This window comes from Oxyura jamaicensis, chromosome 3, assembly GCF_011077185.1.
Source record: "Oxyura jamaicensis isolate SHBP4307 breed ruddy duck chromosome 3, BPBGC_Ojam_1.0, whole genome shotgun sequence".
Lineage (NCBI taxonomy): Eukaryota > Metazoa > Chordata > Aves > Anseriformes > Anatidae > Oxyura > Oxyura jamaicensis.
In genome coordinates this window covers 33,387,068-33,408,211 of record NC_048895.1, presented here as the reverse complement: position 1 = coordinate 33,408,211, position 21,144 = coordinate 33,387,068, and the positions used below count along the sequence as shown (strand labels likewise).

At 39.3% G+C, this 21,144-nt stretch overlaps 1 long non-coding RNA gene across 2 annotated transcripts in view; it reads left to right on the top strand.

The window, feature by feature from the left end:
* LOC118163834 overlaps positions 1–21,144 on the top strand; it is a 157,895-nt gene that overhangs the window by 72,643 nt on the left and 64,108 nt on the right. For both annotated transcript variants that reach the window (XR_004749210.1, XR_004749209.1), the window contains one exon: positions 10,352–10,557. This is a non-coding gene — a long non-coding RNA (uncharacterized LOC118163834). The remainder of the gene's footprint in view (positions 1–10,351; positions 10,558–21,144) is intronic.

The following is a 21,144-nucleotide window of genomic DNA, read 5'->3' as shown; positions in this document are numbered from 1 at the left end:
CAATAACCTGCTTGCTGTCTGTTGTGGATGATCCTAAAAATCCCTGAAGGCTGAGCTATGCATATAAGCTAGTAGTGTTTTGGCTGATTTACTCTGCAGTGTAATTTAAGCCCTGTCCTACTTGGCAAAATCACAACATTTTACAGTTCTTGCAGGTTAGAATTACCAGCTGAAGCTGTAAGTCTTCAATGGGAAAATAGCCAAAAGGGGATAAATTCTAATCACATTCTATTATCTTCAAGATAGCAGTGTTTTTGAAGCAAATTACATATTGTTTATTCAATTTATATACAGTATAGGTGGACACACATTTAAGTGTAATTCCAGTGTTAAAATGACTAGCTATAAAAGTCATAACAGAAGACTTTAGAATGTCACTACAAAATACCTCAAAAAATCAGTCAATTCATTTGGATAACATGGAGAGAAAGAAAAGTACAATTCTGGGGTGTGAAGTCATCTACAGGAATAATCATTTGTCAAGTAGCCATAATCTTGACATAGCGGAATGTCCACCAATTTTAACTGGACCGAAACCAACTGAAATATTTGCATGTGAGATATTTGGGAATTCTGTGCAGGACCGTATTATTTGTCCCAAAATACACCAGTGTTTTCAATTTCTTAAAGGCTTTAGAGCAGAGTACAGTAGTGATTCCTCAGATAATTATTTATATTTTACAAAATGTACCATATGCATTTCCTAGTATCTTAGGAAGAATTACGCATAAGGATTAAACTGTCCTTGTCAAAATAAATTTTGGGTTTCTTACTAAGGAGAAATTTTCAGAAGCAGCCTGTGATTTTAGGATGTTGTGATTAACAGGTGCTTGGTGTGGGTGGAAGTCGGAGATGTTCTGGATATTCTGGGCTTTTTTTTTTTTTTTTTTTTTTTTTGAGCCAGCATCCCCGGCTCTTACTGATTTATACTGGACTCTAACCTGTGCTCTTTCACTGGCTTCCTACCTTATTTTGCTGATTAATCTTAGGAGTTCTAAAGCTAGAAACAGAAAATGTTGGTAAGTAAAGGCTGCTTTACCAGGCAAGAACCCCCACATGCCCACTCCTTAACTCTTTAATCAAATTGAACAAGATACAGTGTTTCTGACAGGCTTATGGACTTAGGAATTGTTGGGAGGTACCATTTTTTTTCCTCCCTCCCTCTTGTGCAGTACAAAACTTCTTTACTGTTTTTTGGCAAGTAACATAAATTTGTAGTAAAATTTTGCACAGTTTAGTTGTAAAGGGTCAACCCAGAGTCAGTGCTTCATTTTTGACCTCAAAATGACCAGAAACTAAAATAGTCTATAGGCTTGTGAGTACCACAGTATACTCTTGAAGCACGGGCCTATATTAGTGAACAAAGGGAAGTGGCTGAGTCAACATCCCTGTAGGTCTTCAAGAAATGTGTGGATTTAGAATCTAGTAGCATAGTTTAGTGGTGGACTTTAGTGCTGGGTTAGAGGTTGGACTAGATGATCTTTTCCAGCCTGAATGATTCTATGGATCCATGATTCTAAATATGAGGTCACCCTCCTCTTGTGCAGTGCCAAGCTCCCAAGTGCCATGCATGGAGCTGCTGCACTCAGCAGGCCGTTTTGGTAGAAACCTTATGTCAGGTGTGACCTTTACCACCGGTGAATGCCACTGCTGGTCACTAATTAATCAGAACTGCGTTGACTTTACTCATGTAATAGTTCCATGGTGAACAAGGTCAAGTCATTTACCATTGCACTGGGATGCTTGCAGAGATCCATCATGTTTGTTTTATTCTGTATCTGTAGAATTTGGCAGTGTTTGCATGAGCCGACAAGTACAATTAAAGGCATGAAAATATCCCCCCAGGACTGCAGCTTTTGTGTTGATTCCTGGAATCTGAGGAGAGGACAAAGCCTAACGATGACCTCCTAGCCATTTCCTCCAGTCATTCTCACATCAAACTTACAGGCTTGAATTCAACCATAGCTTATTTTTTTGAAAGACATTTGGTTTTGTTATTAAGTCTTCAAGTGACAAGGAATATATTATTTCCTCAAGTAGACTATTTCAGTGCTAATTTACCTCCCTAGTAAAAATGCACAATTTTTTTTAGTCTGATTTTGTCTGCTCTAGCTTGGACTTTTTCATATCCCTGTCTACAAGCTTAAAGTAGATTGGATGATTTATAAGATGAGAAATATTTTTGGCATGGATGAGCTTTTAAACCATTATCAAGTCAAGCATTTAAATTATCTTGGATAAGTTTGAATCTCTTTAGTCTTTCAGGAAAAGACAGGTTTTCCAACTACAGAACCATCCCTCTAACCCTTTTCTGAACTGTTCCCAGTTTCTGAACACCCCTTTTAAGTACAAGTCTGCTAGAGAGATCAAGCTCAGAGGTACAGCAAGCCTTGTCCTGTGCTCTTTTAGTACTCATTGTAATTTACCCTGTGATGCTAAGATGCCTCAGAGTACAAACTAATTTTCCTTTAAAAAATTGGGATCTTTATAAGCTGTACAGAGCTCTCTTTCAGGACAGTAATTCTCATAATTACAACTGTCACATCATATTTACTGCTGTTGCTGTTTTTAGTTAAAATGATGAAGCAAAGCAATGTCTGCAATTGTTAACATCATCCTTGGTACAAAATGTCTCGTGTTTCCTGGCAGACCCTAAAATAGAGACAAGTAAACTGAGGAGGAAAGAAGCTTTGGCAGCCCTGAAAAGCAAGAGCAGAAAGTTGCTGCCTAGTGACAGTAATATGAGAGAGGACACGAGGATGACAAATGGGAGTCTGTGAGGGGGACACCTCAGGACACAGCCATGGAAAGCACTTGGGTGGGGAAAGGCTTTTCCTGAGTCCCAGCATGGAAAGTTTGGGTGCAAGGCCAGAACAGCAGGACTTGCTTGGCAAAATACAGTTGAAAGAAAGAACGCATTCAGCCCCTTCCCAGCTGGAGCAGAGTTTCTGCTTCCAAAAATGGCACAAGAAGTCCCACAACAGTCATGTTTGTGGTCCTGGTAGCTCTGCCACAACCTAGCAGATATAAGGCATTGACCCATTAATGTCAGCTTAGATCATGTTTGAAAGATTTGCTTTATTATTATTATTTTGGTATTCATAGTAGCTCCTACTGTTGTACACCTTTCTTAATATGTATATCCTGTAGAAACTTCTTCACATTCATTCTTCTTGCGGAAAGGTTTTTTGTCTGCTTGCAGGAAGGGAGCTTTCAAGCCTTGGACCTTAGAAGACAGGAAACAGGAGCTGGTACTACATGCCTTATGGGTTTTAACCCAACCTGAACAGCAGGACTCTGAGGGTAAAGGATAACCCTTCATGAATGGACCATGTCTGGCAAGGGGTCTAGTGACACTGCTGAACAAGGAAATAAAAGCAAAGTCTTTTGTTCCTGTCAGATTTAAAACCACTGAAAGTAACTCAAAGATAATTTTTATAACTTAATATTTTGTCCTCTGTGGTTGCTAGTTCTGCTTACTTCTTTATTTAGCTTTTCTCTTTGCTAGCTTCATTGCTTCCTCAAATTCCACCCACCTCTGGCTTTCCCACTCAGCTGGAAATTTGGATGTAAATGCAAGTAGAAGAGAATTAGTGTATTCAAAAAAGGTTCTTCTAAGATTTTGTTACTGCTAAGGTGAATCATCTATAATATACCAAAAATGCAGAGATGCCCCGTCTAAGCTAAAGCTAGTTTAAGTAATGTGCTGGTGGGAACGTTCTGTGCTTGTAAGCAAATTCACAAACTTCCTGCCAGAAGGGGGTAATTATACAAAGGCCTCTAATAAGCTCTAGAGTTTGTTTCGTGGAGTAGAGGTTTGGAAGCTGAAACAAATGATAGACTTTCTTCCAGAAATATAGTTTTGTGACATTCAAAGCTGGAAAACATTAGCCCTAGTTTGTAAATGGAGATCCAAAGTGTGGAGATGATTATATGATTTGCCAAAGATTTCAGAGACAGTGTGGAAGAGAACTTAAGTGTCACAGCCCTTCCAAGGAGAAATGATACCTTTAATGTATGCAGAGTTGGCTTAGTTCCTCATTGCCTAGCAGAGTCCTACACTTCTGCACTTACTGGCTGTGAAAAAAACACCTAATCAAAATGGTAGCCTTTTTTTATATTCACTTTTCATAGGTGTAAATTAAAACACCAAGTGGAAACAAAAATTTATCTCACCCTGGCTGTTTTAATAGCTATATCAATATCAAGCATTACTTTTATTTATTCCATTCTTATTCAAGAAAGGCACAGATCAGCTACTACTTTCCTTAACAGAAAGGGTCACTGAAATATTTCAAATGATGGTGCTTTTCTAGCCAATCTCAGAGAATTAACTGCACTGAAATGCTTCCTGGCTTGTGTTACCACAAAAATTGTAAAAACAGTTTTACAAGCTGTTGTGCTTTAGTGCAAAGCAAACACATTAAAACCATTCAATAAGCATTGCTTCTTGCATCTTCTTGTTAATTTATATAATTTACTCCTATAAAAGAATCAAGAACTGTTTGTTTGGAGCAGCTTAAGATGTTTATTAGTGGTTGTTGGTCTTGCTGTACTTGTAACATGAGCCTAGATACTAACGCACAGTTGTAACAGTTCTATGGTACCAAGAAAAGTTAACTTTTCATTTGCTTAAAAATATAGGCAATAAACCATTGGTGACACAGTAGAATGCAGCACGTTTAATCTATCTGATCATAAACATGAGTTTGACATTTTCATGCTGTGCCTCCTCAGATGTGAGCCTACAGGACCTCACACCTTCTTGGTGTCTTTCAAAGGCAGGGTGGAAGCCCCCCCCCCATGAGCTATGGTGAGGTGCCCCTGCTCCTGTAGAAGAGGCAGAGACACATGTTGGGAACTGCTCCATCACGCTAAAGAGTTCAAAGGCCCCCTTAGGAAAACAGCCCAGAACTGTAAGGGGATGACACAGACGACCTCAGAGATCATCTCCCTTCTTGTTTGCAGTGCTGGAGGGTTCAGGGCAGTGCTGGTTCCAATTACAGCTCGAGCACAGCTGCCAAATTCCAATAGCACCCACATCTTAGGCAGGGCTTTACTGCCTCTCTTCCTGTATCACCGGACTGATACACAGTATATGCAACTGATTTGGCAGATATATAGATTCAAGAGTAACTTGGCATCATCTGTACATATAGTTGGCAAATTTCCTTTCCATTCACGTGGATTTCAAAGCCAGTCTCGCTTCATTTGTGAATGCAGTTACTTGCCCAAGTCATGCATGATGCCATGTAATAAAGTTATTTCTCCAAAAAGTTTAGACCTGTTGGACAACTTTGTGCTGGAACTAATCATGTTTCCTGACATCCACTGAGGAGTGACTCATAATTTGCACATGCTTGCCTTGTATCATAGTTCCCGACCTGTCAATTGAACTGATTCTATGTTGTCACATTGCATGGCAATGTGGCTTTTTATAAGTCTTGCATATTGTGATTTTTATCATCTAATTTCCTTGGCTAAGTATCTTTGGTTGTGCTATTCTTAAATATCTTGGATACAAATGAAATGTAAAGGCTCAGTAAGTAAGGCTTGATGAATAATGCTGGAAATTTTCTACTGTAGGGGTTTAAAAATGCACTAAGGGAAAACAAACAAACAAAAACATTTATTTCTTGAATTTCTGCTTTCATGGAAGAGAAAGATGTTGAAATAGGAGAGAAAGAAAATGGTGGTGAGAGAAATGTTAACATGAGGTATGAAAGAGACTGGGGCAGCATTTTCTTGTCTCAGCCATTCTGCATAAGACTTGCAACCAGGTGTACACACTGCAGTTATTCACTTTCAGAATAATAGTGAAAAAAAGTCATACAGAAATTTTAGGCTGGCTTTCTACATGGTGCCAATTTCACTGTTCTCTCTTCTTCTTTATTGTCCTCAGCATCATTGATGACAGCCTGTATTTCTCCCACTATAAAGAACAATATCAGGTATGAGCAGGACATATGAAATAAAGTTTAATAATGGCAAAATAGCATCTGGTAGCCTAGGAAAAAAATGTTGCCCCAACAGTGAGGTTAAATAGGTCTGCAGGTGACATTGCTGGAGTAATATCACAGCCCCTAATTCACTGAGTGCAGCTTGTGATAGGACCACGATGTACCAGCTGGATAGAGTCCTCCTAGCAATGACTATAAAGTTTTTTATTGAACATGATTCAGCTTGTCTTTACTTCCCTCTCTCCTCCACTAGTTCTCTGAATTGCAGTTTCTATCTTCTTTTTTATATGGTTGAAAAAATAACCCAGATGAAAGCTTTCATTCTTTGCCTTATGAACCTCTCCTCAGACCCCTAATGGGAAGTTTTTCCTGGAAAGTTTGGACAGTTCCTCTATTTTCCTTAATACTTGCAAACACTAAACCACTGCCTCAAAACCACTGCCTCGGAAGAGATATTTTTACTGCCATACACTGCTCAGTAGTTTTTTTTATTATTATTATTTTTATTTATTTTTTTCCCTCCTGTGTGACTTTTGCCTGTCTCTTTCCCCTTTCTTCAAGGCTAGGGCACAGCTTGTGGAAGTATGTCACATTTTTGTGGTGCAGCAGAGTGGGAGGCAGCAAATCTGGATCTTATTACCAGTTTGCTCATAATCTTCCTGTGCAAACGTGGGCATGTTATTTATTTCTGCACTGATAATACAGTGATATTCATCACTTGCTTCATGGGGCAAGGGTGGCCAATCTGTAACATCGTCAGAGTGATTAAGCAGCTCAGATGGGGCTCCCAAAGCAGGTCACTGTCATGTGTTTGGAGACTTCTGGGCAACCTGAAAGCCCTCTGTGGGACAGAATGAGTGGGTTACAGCTGCTGATGCTGTATCACCCGAGTGCCCTGGGATTTGGTAGCAAGGCAGCCTAGAGCAGCTTTTGAGCAGGTCCTTGGGTGAGTCATCTCCTTGTTCCACCCTGTTGAAATGGTATGGAACATGTAGATTAGCAAGGCTGGCTATCCCTGTAACGTGAAAATAAATGGAAATGGAAACATGCTGAGCTGATGTGAGAGAAATATCAAAATCACAGCAAAGAGGGCTGGGAGAGAGCAGGTGGTCCACTCCCTGCCAGATGCAAGTTTATTCCTGCATGTTTGTCTAAGCCATGCTTTAAAAAGTCCCAGTGATGGACCAAGCTGGCACCAAAGTGCAAATATTAGGATTGATTCATATTATAATGTACCTTTCAGCCATCTTCTGGTTCCCCAAAATAAACAAGCTGCAGGGGTTAAGGAGTGCATTCCTCCTCACACGTGTCAAAAACCTCTGGCTTGCACTGTTTGCTCAGTTCCCCTACTCCTATAAATTGTGCAAACTGTGTTCGTCTTGGACACATACTGCCTTATTTTCCCACTTATTGCATAGCTTGGCAATATTAGAAGAGACATACCCTCCCCCTTTCCTTCTTTGTGTCTTCCGGTTAAGCATTTTATTTAACTGGAACTGTAAAATGCAAACGCTATTTGCAAACCTTCATGCTTTCTTTGATAGCGAGCACCATAGTGTAAGGTAGTTTAAAGGACATGCTAACCCACTCCAAGTACAATCCATCTTTGTGGAGTGTGTAATAAAATGGCCCATGCTTGGGACTGACAGGGATTAAGAATAAATCTGGCAAAACTTCGCGTTCCTCCCCTAGAAATGGGACCGAGACTGCGAGAAACATCCATGCTCACAGCAAGCAGCTGAGCCCTGGGCTCGGACTCGTGCACCATGCAAACACAGTGACAGCCCAGGAAAAAGGAAGAGGAGGAAGGGCTTCCTCTTGATAACCAAGCTATTCCTCAGTTGCTTCTCATTTTGATCCTCATCCAGCAAAGGGTCCTGCATGGACGTGGTGCACTTCAGTAGTTCTACTGAGGCAGGTGTAATTTCAGGGTGTTGCCCAATTAATGTTTAAAATCATGTCTGGTTAATAAATACCTGCTGAGAATCTTTAATCCTTAAATTCTCCGTGCTCCTTGCTAACTATGTGGCAAAGAAAATTGCATAAACATTGATTTCTTTCAAAGGCAACCGTACCCGGTTTGTGGCACTATTTGTGAATTCTAATCTGTCCCACCTGGAGATGTCTCTTTTAATGCTAAACTACACTGGAGATTAAAGTTTTTTGAAGTGTATAAACAAGTTCAAAGGTCTTAAAATTGCATTAGTTGGTAGGGTGTAGCTGGTTTATCAGAGTTACCAAAACAATACTTAACTATACAAACACAATATGCGATTAAATACATTCATCTTGTTCTTCAGAGTAGAATTGAATCAGCTTCCAGAATTCAGCTGTGCTTGATATCTACACATAACATGAGATGGTCTGGAGAAGGCTTTCCAGGTTGTTTTTTTCTTCTCTTCCTCAGTGTACAAGAAACTGCAAACTAAATGGAGCAACGTAATATGAACGTGGAGTTGAGTGATGTGATTTTCAAGGAAACATCACAGTAATGAAGGTGTTTTGCTTCTGCTGAACATCATCTTTACTCCTCACACAAGACTTCTGCAACTGGCTTTGTAGGTTTTCACAGTCAGAAAGAAACACGATATTGTCCGTGGCCTTCATGGACGAGAGAGTGGGTACGACATGCTCACGTTCTATCGATTTTCCAGATCCAAGAATGCTAATATTTTTCATATGCAATCACACTGGTGTTTACATAATTTGGGGATTTGAAGTCTGTTTTGATGCTTTATGAAGTCTGACATTGCTTGAATAAACAAATTCTTAATAATTGATTAAAAAGCAGAGTTGTACCACTTAATCTGTCTGTGCAGAGAGAGGCATTTTTCCTCTGGGACAGGAATAGCCCAGCATTTAGTTAATCAAGTTTTAAAAGCTGTGAATTTAAGCTCTTTGGGATATATACATTACCAATTGCAGGAAGTTGGGAAATAAAAGGAACTTTTCAAATAAAAAGATGTCAATTTAATAGCAAAGGAGCTGGAAACAGATGTTTCACGCAAAGCATAAGAGTTGTGTCATTCCTTTAGGTTTTCAAAGTCACTTCTTGTCAGATGCATTGGTTAAGAGAGAAAATTAATGAGCTGTGTTAAGTTTTATTACACAATCTTCTGATGTGGGAAAGCTTCCCTCCAGGAACAGCTCTGTGCATGGCTTAACTGATTTAGGCATGCCTGCTGCAGTATTCTCCAGAATGTGTTGGAGATCAAAGTAGGGGGAGTTATTCAGGTTTTATGGCAAGGTAATTAAAAAAATATGGGGATTATTACATATAAATCATACTTGCATAAATTTGCTGGCAAAATAAAATCAAATAAACACGTTTAAAAATGAGATCAGAAAAACAGTCAGCCATATTTTTTACTGTTACAGATGCAAAGCTATACCCTGAAGTCTACACAGATGACCTCTTTCTTCCACTGCAGAGAGTTTGGCCCAGTTCCATTTTAGCAGTGTTTTCATTTACTTAAAAAAAGAAAAAAAAAGTCATACTGAGCTCTCCTATGTTGTGACAATGTGAAGATGAGGAGATGGGGACTTTGCACCGTGTACAACTGACAGAGAAACAGTCGCAGGGAGCGTCGTGGCAGGAATTCCCCTGGTGTCTGAGGTGATTTCATCTGGGAGTTTATTCTCCTAGAACTGGGCTTGTGTGCCTGAGCATTTACCTTGTCAATGTACAGGTTACTACAAGAAAACAAGACATGCGAGCAGACACTGATCTCCCTGCGTTGTTTCAGTGCAAAGCTAAAAGAGGTTTGGACCAACAGCTTCTGGAAGAGGAGGAAAAAAAATCCTTTGAAAACTGGAAGACTTTCTGTTCTCTGGTATACAGGACTTCTGAGGAGAATGCATATGAGCTCGGGGAGGGATTGTAGCATGTACTTTCTGGCCACATAAGGGAGAAATAGACGTATGTGCTGTGCTCCAAGTAAGGGCTCAGAAATCCCAGACTAGACAGAGGGAGAAATGATCCAGTTGTAATGTTGAAGTCCTGATTGTGAAGTGCAGAACGCATTTCCTTCTGGGTGGGAGAGAAATGAAGAGTATTGTGAAACTTCTGTTTAATCAGAGGAGAGCTTCCACATTTCTGTCACATAAATATGCAGAAGGGATAAGCGTATAGCTTCAGCTGTCCTGAATGCAGTGACACCATACGAAGACAGAACACACATGCACATGCCTGTATAAACATATACACAGTTGTAGCCAAAATGTTTAACGCTGTCAGGACTGAGCTTTCTCTCTCCAAGGATGTGCATATGCCCTCTTTGTTCTAATTGGGTTTACCACTTCTCCATGCACATGTATATGCAAGAGATATAAAATACAAGTGCTGTTGCTTCTGAAGTGAAATAATATTTATTTTCTTGTACCAACTACAGGTCCCTGAGAGAGTACACGTACAGTTCACTCTGGAAGCTACACAGCTGAAGCACTGGCAACAGAAGAAGCAGAATATGCATGGCTGTCATTTTAGCAATTTTCTCTTCAGCAGTGTTAATGTGCATGAAAGAGGGGCTATCGCCTGATGACTCCACACCTATGAAACAGTTCACTTTGGATAGTGAAAACCTAGATGAAGTATCAGGTAAAAACTCCCCTGTGCTTTGCTCTTTTGGGCAATTGAATAATTTCCTGAAGGAACTGGGGAAGCCACCCTGTGCTGTCAAATGTTTAAAGGTACTTGACTTTAAAATACTGTCCATCTTGACCTTGTTTCAGTGTTTGGCGTGTCAGGTCTCTTCCACTTCTAATTGTTTTCAAAGAATCAATAGATGCTGCATCCAATAATGATAATGAATATGTATTAAAGATATCTGAAGCTGGAAGTTGGAGGCCAGATCTGAAAGTATCACAAAAATTAGTTGTAATTGCATGCTCTTTGTATATGCACTGCCGTTAATTACGTGTGCACAATCTCAAAAGCAAGGGCCAGAAAATTCACTGAGACTTTGAAAAAACAATAATATAAAGCCCTTTGCATGATTTAATATAAAATCCTAACAGTAAAGAATTTGATGATTTATCTGGTTCTTATTTGATGTACTTCTACTGCCAAAGTTAATATAATGTTTGCAGTGCACACATAAAGCAGATACCCCTGGATTCTTCTCTAAAAGAGTTAAATTATTTTATGGTCATGTGTGCTGTCTTTCCTGTTTTTTTTTTTTTTTTTTTTTTTTTTTTCACAATCTCTATAGGCTTTATTTAGTTTATATAAGTTCCTCTTAACAGCTTTCAGCAGGATTTGCTTTAATATAACGATAGAGGTAGATGGTTATAAAAAAGGCTATAAAGATGCTTCTAAGAATTTTTAAGCATAAAAAGAGCATGTCTTTCTTGGTAATTACCAAAGTCTACAGGAAAAGTAAGCCTCTAGTGAGGTATTTGGAGACAGACTATTTTGTTCTGGTTCAGACTATTTTGTCCTGCTGCTAATGATTGCATATTTCACTACAGCAGAATAAAAATCAACCTCTTACAAATATCAGTCAATATCCTTAAAATATTTCAGCTCCCAAAGTAGAATTAAAATAGTATCTAAGTTTTCCTGAAGGCTGATGCTGGCCCTTCAGAGGTATGGTTCAATTTCAGTCCTACTTCTTTTGTATACTGGAAAACTTCAGGGAGATGAGGGTTTTCTTGGTTTTGCTGCAGATGTGCTGCATGCATGTGAGAATATTTTCTGTAAGATCTGCGAGACAGGAATGTACACTGCCTGACCCCAGCCTTTGGGATACTTAGAGCAATAGTCAATATCTAAGCCCTTGTGTCTAGTAGGAAGTTGGTGACTTTTACTGGCTTATTTGTGGCTTATCTTAATGGCTGCAAGTTAAAGACCCAGGGGTGGCATTATTGAGAAGTCCATTTGTGTCTGGTTTGTTGGTGCATATCTGCTCCCTACTTGCATCCTAAAGTGTTATGTTTCATAACTAGTTGTTGCTATTGGTCCTGGTGCTGCTGCTGGCAGCTGTATTTCTCTGGTTCCCAGTTCTCTTGCTGGCTTCCTGCTACTGTGGGGAGGCAGCATGGTGGGGATATCCTCCACCAACCTCTCTGCTGTACTGGAGGGACTGAGGAGGTAAGGGATGAAACTGGATAGACAATCTGTTAATAATTCATGGCTCTGTTTCTCTGTTGCCTCCTGGAAGGAAAATGCTGGGACTCAGCACACAGTTTGAGTTCCTTGTTCCGCTGAGCACCCCAGCACCATGCAGCAACCCCGATGGTCATTGTGCTGTGCATGGTCTGCTGCTTGCCTTCCACAGGGAGCTCTGGGGGCTGCAGGCCAAGCTACCTGTATGCTGGTGGAGCCCTGGCAGATGTGAGCATAGGACCTTCCTCCCAAAGCCAACAGGAACCCTCTCTGCAGTTATGTTAATATCTAGAGCGAGACGAAACTGACCTAAGGAGTTAGCTACTTAACATCCTTGTTTCTCCCTTTGTAAAATGTAAAATTCTTAGCTAGAAGCTGCTATAAAGATGGGAACATTATTGTTATTATTAGTGTACTATGGAACTAGAATAAAAAAAAAATGATCCTGGACTTTTTCTTGTATGTGTTTATGCCTTGCAGGCAGACTACATGGACCTGGATCCAGACAGACTCATGGGCACACTGTAACTTAAGGCATAAATAATTTCAAAGGCTCAGTATGTTCAGTTCAGACATTTCAAAGAGGCTGTGTTATCAGTCTAACTGCATTTGCAGACACAGTTTTTTGTTTGTGCATCAACCTCAGCGTCAGCAGCAGAATCATCACCAGAGGTGATGCTAACCATCAAACATGTAGTTGCTCCCCAGTAATAGTACCTAAAGGGGAGATAGGACATTATGAAACAGCTTCTTTTGGTTCTAAAAGGATCAGATGAAATAGGGAGTCTGCTCTGAACAGTTAGGATGATTTTGCGATGAGATACATGGTTTAGGTAATCTGATTGTGAGCCATATGCATCTTACACCTCCATGGTGGCTAGATTTACGCTTTGCCTGTTTTTAATTTGGGATTTCTTTTGCTTTCAGCTATGTGCGCTGGTGAGATTTTGATATTTTCTTGCACAGAGCAGTGTAATAGAGTGGTTTTGCTTAAATGGACCTATATTAATTTATGTGAAGCAAGGGCATGCATTTCTGACAAAGATCTCTCTAATCCATTGAATATGTTATGTTAATGTTTATTGATTTTTTGATTAGTGCAATGATTAGGTAATTATCTACAAATCCTTTCTCTTCTGAATGTGCAGTGTATAATATATGGTTTTATGGATTAAATAATGGCATACACTTGCAGCAGTGTGCTCCTGCACAAGGGCTTCCTCATTTATAAGTTAGATGCACCACATATTCGAGCATGGTATCAGTTAAGCTGACATGCACCGAGGACCTTGCTGGCCAATTTCTGGTGCATGTGTCCAAACAAGTGCGTCACATTGTACATTGAGGTGTTTGATACAAACTTAATTACATCAGTAAAGCTGCTGCAAGAAAACTTTATTGCATTTTTGAGCAAATAATGCTCAGTACAAGTGTTTTTCGACAGCATTATCATTGTTATCAGGACCGGTATTGCAGAGATAACAGGAATCTCTGATGTGACTATCTATGCAAAGGCACAGCGCGTCTATTCTCCTACAGATCATGATGTGATCAGGAATTAGAACACAACAGCAGTTTGTGAAAAACAGAGAGAAAATAACTTTAACAGCTGATCCTAAATATCTTTTAGTGCCATTACTTAGTTTCTCAATCAAATGATGAACACTCTTGCCTATTTGCCTCCCTCTCGTGCAACAACCTTGCCAGATATCCCCTTCTCTGTGTATTTAATGAGTAGTCTTCCTTCACTTTGCACACAATCACTTGCCTTTTACATATACATTTACAAAACACTAGTTCAATGTGAATTTAAATGCACAGACCAAATGAGGAGTGAATCCATACTCTAAATGTCGAAAAGCAGCCACAAGATATACTTTGAAAACATGAAGTTGCTCAGTCAGAAGGAGGAATTTCAGCTCTTGCAATTAACCCTGCTCTGGTAATCCTACTGCAAGAAGGCATACACATCATACACATGTCTTTCCACACAATGTGCACTGTGGCAGGATGAAAATGAGAAGCATTGCTAGTTGCCCTTTGAGGAACTCCCAGATCTATTGTATGATTATTATCTTGGCATTAGACCGTTTGAAGATGGCACAAGTAATAAAAGAGAATAAAAAACAACCCAATTGTCACTAAATTCCACCACAGAAATTATAATTAAATCTCCCCAATATGCTTCAAAACCAGCTTGTCTTCTTTTCTGTACTAGTTCCTACATTCACTGTAGGTAAGTGACTGTTTTTCAGTTTTGAACTACTTATTATTCCTGAAAGTATTTTCCAAGCCACAACAGCTTTATGGATCAGCTTCTGTTCTCAGTGAATTACAGGAGTTCTGCGGGTGACTTCAACAGGAGCACGAGCAGTGTTAATGAAGTAGACCTATAAAAGAAAAAGGGGGGGGGGGGGGGGGGGGGGGGGGGGGAGTGGCGGAGAAGCATACCAGTGCATTGAGTTTAAGGTTAGAAGATTGCTTTAGTGGTTATGGTAAAATGATTCATTCTACAGCTTTTTCTTTAAAATAAAATGCAGCATTGGCTTACTACGCACATCCTGACATCTGCCTGTGTACATATTCTAACTGCATATTCTGGCTTTGGCAGAAAGCAAGTGCTGGAGTCTTTTTTGTTTTGCATTTACTAAAAACATCTCTTTTGGACTCCATGTGACAGATCAGCTATTTCTCCCCTGCTGCTCTCAAAAGTTTTTATAATATCAGCCTTAAAAATCTCATTTCTTTGGCAAATTTCTCCAGGATAAGTTCAGCCATAAAATGGAAGAAAAATGCTTTTAGGCTTACAAATTCTTCCTTCTTTCAAGCATCAAAATGCTGTTATTTTGAGAAGTGTCTGTGTTCATTGTTTCTCTGAAATCTGAACTTTTTCGACTTGGAGACAGTTAACTCCCTGAGAATCTTGCAGGAGCGGTATTAGATGCTGATCTCCTTGCAGGATGGGGTGCAGCAGACAGCCAGACCACATCGATCCGGGCTGCAGGACGTGTTTAGTGAAAAATCTATAGGGCTCAGCTTCGGGTGTCAGCTGTCAGTCTGCAGAGCATCTGTCAGAAGAATATTTGCTTCACTGCCACTGAATGTGAGTAATGCTTTCACAATATGGCAGTATGATGCTATAGATTACAGTTGTAATGGAGCACATCCTGAACAGCTGAGCCTGCTCTCTCTCGCTCATTCAATAGCAAGAGTTGCCTCGCTATAAGAGCTCGGGGGATTATGTACTCCAAACAGCTGTCTATAGCACCATGGATTTATTTGGGCTAAATGAGAACTTGCTTTCTTTAGCTAAATCAAACTTTATCAGACAGTTTTACTGTTGGCAGTTAAAATAAAATGTGTTTGCTGAACAGTAAACACCTTGTTACTGTTAGGAAGGATTATATAAACAAAAGGCATACACAATGAAGTCTTATGCCAACTGACTTACTGTCAAAATAATATACTGCTGCTCGCAGAATTGTGCTCACTTGAAGGAAATTATAGGCCTAAAAACACATCTTGAATGACAAAGAAACCATTTTTCCACAAATAATCTTTAAAAAGTTTAATACACTGTGCCTTGTAGAAGGGATTTCAGAGACCAAGGATGCTGTATCCTCATAAAGGAAGGTTAGGAAAAACTGTGTGAATTGCCTAAAATCTTCAAAGTTTTACTGTATTTGCATAATGCTCTGGTACAAGTAGATTTAGCACTTTTCCCTCTATGACATACATAAGAGTGGTTTTTCTCCAACAAAACCTATACATTTTCTTTTTTAAAATTGAATAGACTCTTCTTCTTTCAATTATTACACTATGTAATCTACACAGCGACAGAATGCTGGTGAGCAACGAAATACATATTACAATAATAACAGGCAATTTATGTGCCATAAATCAGCTTCCTTTCAATCCTCAAAAAATGAAAGTAAGGCAGACTTTCTCTTGTATACTCACAACAAATAAAAAAGGCAGCCCAGCGAAGTCACCAAAAGGAGTAACATTGATCTCAATGAATTTCAGATCATTCTTTAGAGAGTTTGAAAATGATTTTATATTCTTTGTATTAAAGACAGAAGTCCCAATTTAGGCAAGCCTAAGGCTAATGCTATTTAGACTTTCTCACTGCATTCTGAATTTTACTGTGCAAAATGATTTGAATTTCTTTTAACTAATAATTAAAACACCAGAATCCAGCAGAAAAGGTCCAGGAACTGTCTGCTGCTTGCACTATGTGACTGCAGTGTAGACTGGAAAGATGGATGACAACTTGAAGGTCAAGAGATGCAGGCAGAATTTGGGTTAATGAGTTCTGTTATAAAGAACTTCTCAAGAAGGAAGGGTTCAGAAGTCCACAAATTCTTGAGGACAGTTCTGTTTTCTGCAGAAATGTGTGTCATAGAAGACAAATAAAGCATTGTGTAGTGTAATTAGATTTATTCATTATTAGATATATCTGTTGTACTTAGGAAAATATTTTTCAAGGTAGAGAATATGCTGGAAGCTTAAAAAGGGAAATTTTAATGTTGCCCTATAAATTTTCCTTTAGCAAAAACTAACTCCAGCTGAGGTTAAGATTAATTTTTCCACACATTTCTCAACAGAATGTGGATTATGTTCTTAATGTTATGCTTGATCTCTGAAATGCTCCTTTTCTTTTCCAGATTCTCACTGAAAACTCATAAAATATTATTCTGTGGACAAACACACCAATTTTGTTGCAGTTATTTTTTTGCATTTCTTTAGGGATGTTTGGTAATCGTTATAATCCCTCTGTACTCTATGTCATGGCAATAGAGTTTGCAGTGCAGTAAAACATAGACAGGATCCTCAAACCCACCTTCTTATATACTAAAAGTAATGAATGAAACTGTTTTTTCTATTTTATCTTTCAGTAAAAGTCTGAGAGAAATACCTGGTTAATAAGTGTTACTGCTGTCAATTTCAAGACAAGCCCTGTAATTGTCATTTTGTTGTGTTAACTTGATAGAGGCATTTAGGTGTCTTTCCATGGGAAATCAAGTATAAAGTGACTTCACGAGTATTTGCTATTGGTCTTCTTTAAGCATATAATTTATGCTGCTGTGCAAGTGCTCTACCTTGGCTAATTAATTAGGGTCAAATCCATTACAGGTTCATACTGTTGACCTTTGACATAAACCTGAAGGATCAAGAAAGTGGTCATCTGTTTTAATTATTTTCTGAATTCAGTTTTAAAGAAAATGCAACTATAGACAGGGTATTTTACAGAGAATATGATACCTTAGGGTTTTGTTCTTCCTTCATACCAGGCATTAAATGGCTTACTGTTCAAAAAAAAAGTCTGACATTTATGAAACTCAATGCAAATTTGGTAGCACAGTATACTTCTTTCTTGCACATATCAAATTCCTTTCTACTACATGTGATAATAGAACAGAGCTGTGACAAAAGGAGATAAATAATTAAAATAATCTATCCCATGCACTAACAAGCTCCAGTGAGAATCAATTAACATTTCCCAAGCAAGTTGCTCTGTAAGCAGCAGGTCAAGTGAAGCACAGTTTACTTCAGATTTATTTACTTCTGTCCATTAAATTTCTTGGCTGAAAAAAACACTGACACTTGAAGAGGAAGAGACAATACGTGTCCCACCTATTTGGAGCCATTCATACCCTGACTGTCTGGTCAGTTCATGCGTGTTCTTTGGCCAGGTGCCTACTGTTTTGCAGAGTGTTTAATTGCAGAACTCTCCTTGCCCCACTGTTTGGGCTATTGCACTGACCTACTGATTATCACTGTATTTCTACAAAGTTAGTTATCTCTGTGACCTGTAATCCTGTGTCAAATGTGGTTGACATTTGGGAAAGATTTCAGAAGTTAGAAGGAGACAAAGTGTGTGATTGCACGGGTTTATTTCCTCAGGGAAGAGTAATACGCAAGAATATATATGTATTTGCAGTGATTTATCTGGTAACATATGTACCAAAGCTGTAGGTAATTTGAGATTTTGCGGTACGTATAAATGCTGTGTTCTGAGAGTAGCAAAGTGAACTGAAGTTAAAAAGTTGAAACACAAAGGAGCTTGAAAAATTCTTACCTTGGATCTGCTGCCAGAAACATAAAGTATGTTACCTCCAAAAATAAGAGCCCTGTTTTCCAGATGATGAGAGCTTGGCCTTTAAACAGGGATCAAACTCTTTGCTTTGTGAAAAAATAAACGGACACCTATACTCTGACTACTATCTCTCAATTACTTTCCATGGGAATTAGACACAGAGCCTAAAAGCCCTTAGCAAAACTACTGCCTCCTGACAGCTGCTTTTCTGGACTTGCCTAGCCTGCATTCACCTTACCTTCAATCGTAAATTAATTTTAAATTATCTTCAGGGCAGTTATTAGAGTCTCAGCCATCTCTCACTGCCACACTAGAGTCCTAGTGGACATTCTTCTTGGTCATCATTAAATAAAATTCCAACAGTTCCATTTTAAATTGAACTTAGGATTTGCAACTGTTTTGGGCACAAGAATGGCGTGGAAGTATTAGAATGAGTCCAGAGAAGGGCCACGAAGATGATCAGAGGGCTGAAGCACCTCTCCTATAAGGACAGGCTGAGGGAGTTGGGGTTGTTCAGCCTGGAGAAGAGAAGGCTCTTGGGAGACCCTTAGAGTAGTCTTCCAGTATCTAAAGGAGGCTACAGGAAAGCTGGGGAGGGACTTTTTGTCAGGGGGTGTAATGACAGGACAAGGCGTAATGGCTTTAAAAAAGAGGGTTTTTTTAAATTAGTCATTAGGAAGAAATTCTTTACTCTAAGGGTGGTGAGGCACTGTCACAGGCTGCCCAGAGAAACTGTGGATGCCCCAACCCTGGAGGTGTTCAAGGCCAGGCTGGATGGGGCTTTGGGCAGCCTGGTCTGGTGGGAGGTGTCCCTGCCCATGGCAGGGGGTTGGTACTAGATGGTAGTTATGTTTCCTTCCAACCCAAACCATTTTGTGATCCAATGGGTTTCTACCTCTAGCAAACAGGAAAATGCACGTCTTTAGTACTTTTTGCTCTACTGTGTATTTGGTTGAACAGAGTCTGATTCAAATACCTGCTGCATCCACTCATATACTACTGTCCCTGATAAAAGTGCTGGAGTCCTCTTACACAGTGGCTTTTTCCATGTTTCAGAATTCTGGTGGTAAGGACCCCTCATGCTTCATCAGGCCATCTTTAACTAAATGGTTAGTCCTCTATTGCTCCACCTGCAAAAACCACCATCCTGACTGTTAATTAGCATTTGACATTTCTTTCCTAGATCATATATGGTCCATGATTACTGTTCATAATTTGGCTCCCTGAAACTAGAATGTCCTCTGGGTTCAGTAAAGTGCATAATGAGGGACAGCAAAAAATTCTTTCCAGTTCACTTCATTGACTCGTGGTATCTGCTTCTCAGAGACTTTAGGAAGAAGGTGCTGAATTGCACACAGCATTATGTCTCTTGGGGAAAGGGCGCGATGGAAATCAGAAGACAAAACATATAAATCAAAAGAGTATTTCAGGAAGACACATGATATGAAGTACATTTTCTTTCTGATGTGCAGGCAAATTAACTCATATCAAAGACAGGTTATACGCTTTGAATTGTTAAAAGTTCCATAGCTCTTTAAATAACTGCCAGCCAGAATATGGGTTTGCATGTTTTTGGTAACACACATTAGTTCTGACCCTCCTCCAACAGAAATCAGTGGGAATTTGGCCAACTACATCAAAGGAAACAACACTGGGACATATAAGTTTGATGCAGATGACTGATTATTGAAAAATATGTATTTGTATGCGTGAGAAATAGGACAAAATAAAAACCAGGAACATAATCCCCACTCGATTTAAAGAAGTGTTTGGATTCAGATTTTTTTTTCAATTCTGTTCCAGAGCAGATTTAAAACTACACAAATAGCTGCCCTTCTCCATTTCCCCCTTTTCAAGATGGCAAAAGTTTCAGGAAAATCAGATTGATCTGTGAGATTACCAGCACTGTGGAAACTGAGAGCATATCAGCATGATTAGGACCTTTCTCATGATTACTGAAACATCAGACTTTTCCCTTGATTTGGCCTCAAATGTAAACCTTGATCCTAAGCCTAAAATATACCCTATTTTAATGTAGTTATCTCTAACCTGAACCACATACTGAAATGTATGCTCTGGGGTCTGCAGAGAGCCCTTTAAGCTACACCATCAGCACAAAAAGGCTTTAAGATTGACTTAACTAGGCACTGGGAAAGCCGGAGTGCCCCTTGTCTCCCTGTACATAACATCAAGGAAAACAACCTGGGGGAAAGGGATTGTGAGCATAGTGAGGCAGAACCCCTGCAGGTTTTACATCCTCAGTGGGTATACGTAGGCAATAGAGAACACAAGCTGAGTCCAAAGGGATTCCTCGAGGTATGGGGAAACTTCCACAGACAGACAGATGCATGCTTAGGTACAAGAGACATGAACACTTTTTGTTTCTCCCTCTCTGCCTTCCTACAGAAGCCCTAATTCCAAAATGTGCCATTTTGTCTAAAATAATTTTGAGGGTAATGCTGTGGATTTTGCTTTATGCAACTTTTGGCAGCATCAACAGTAAAAGACAACCTTTCAGTGTATGTTTCTATTTAAAATGTTCATAAAACTTGGACTATCTGCAGTTGCAAAAAATGAACAAATAGATCAGGAGGCATTCATTTTATTTTCCAAGTCTTGAATTTCTTCTAATATGCTGTTTTTCTGTACCTGTGTCCTTTGAACTGTCACAAACACCCCTCAGCACCCCCTCCCATTAAAAAAAAGAGCCTGCATTGCATTGAAAACCCTCAAAATAAATATAAAATAACTCATTTTTTCCCCCAAAGCACTCACATTTGTTCCTTTAAAATTAGGACTCAGCAAATAGTTGGAATACATCTGTACTCAGAGGAATCCACATCAGATCATAAATTTGTTCATGTTAAATACAAACATATGAATGCACTCTTATATCCAGGGACTATGGAAGGGTTTAGAATTTGCACACTTCAGTCTGTGTAATGCCAGGGCAATGTTTCACTCATCTATGTAAATAG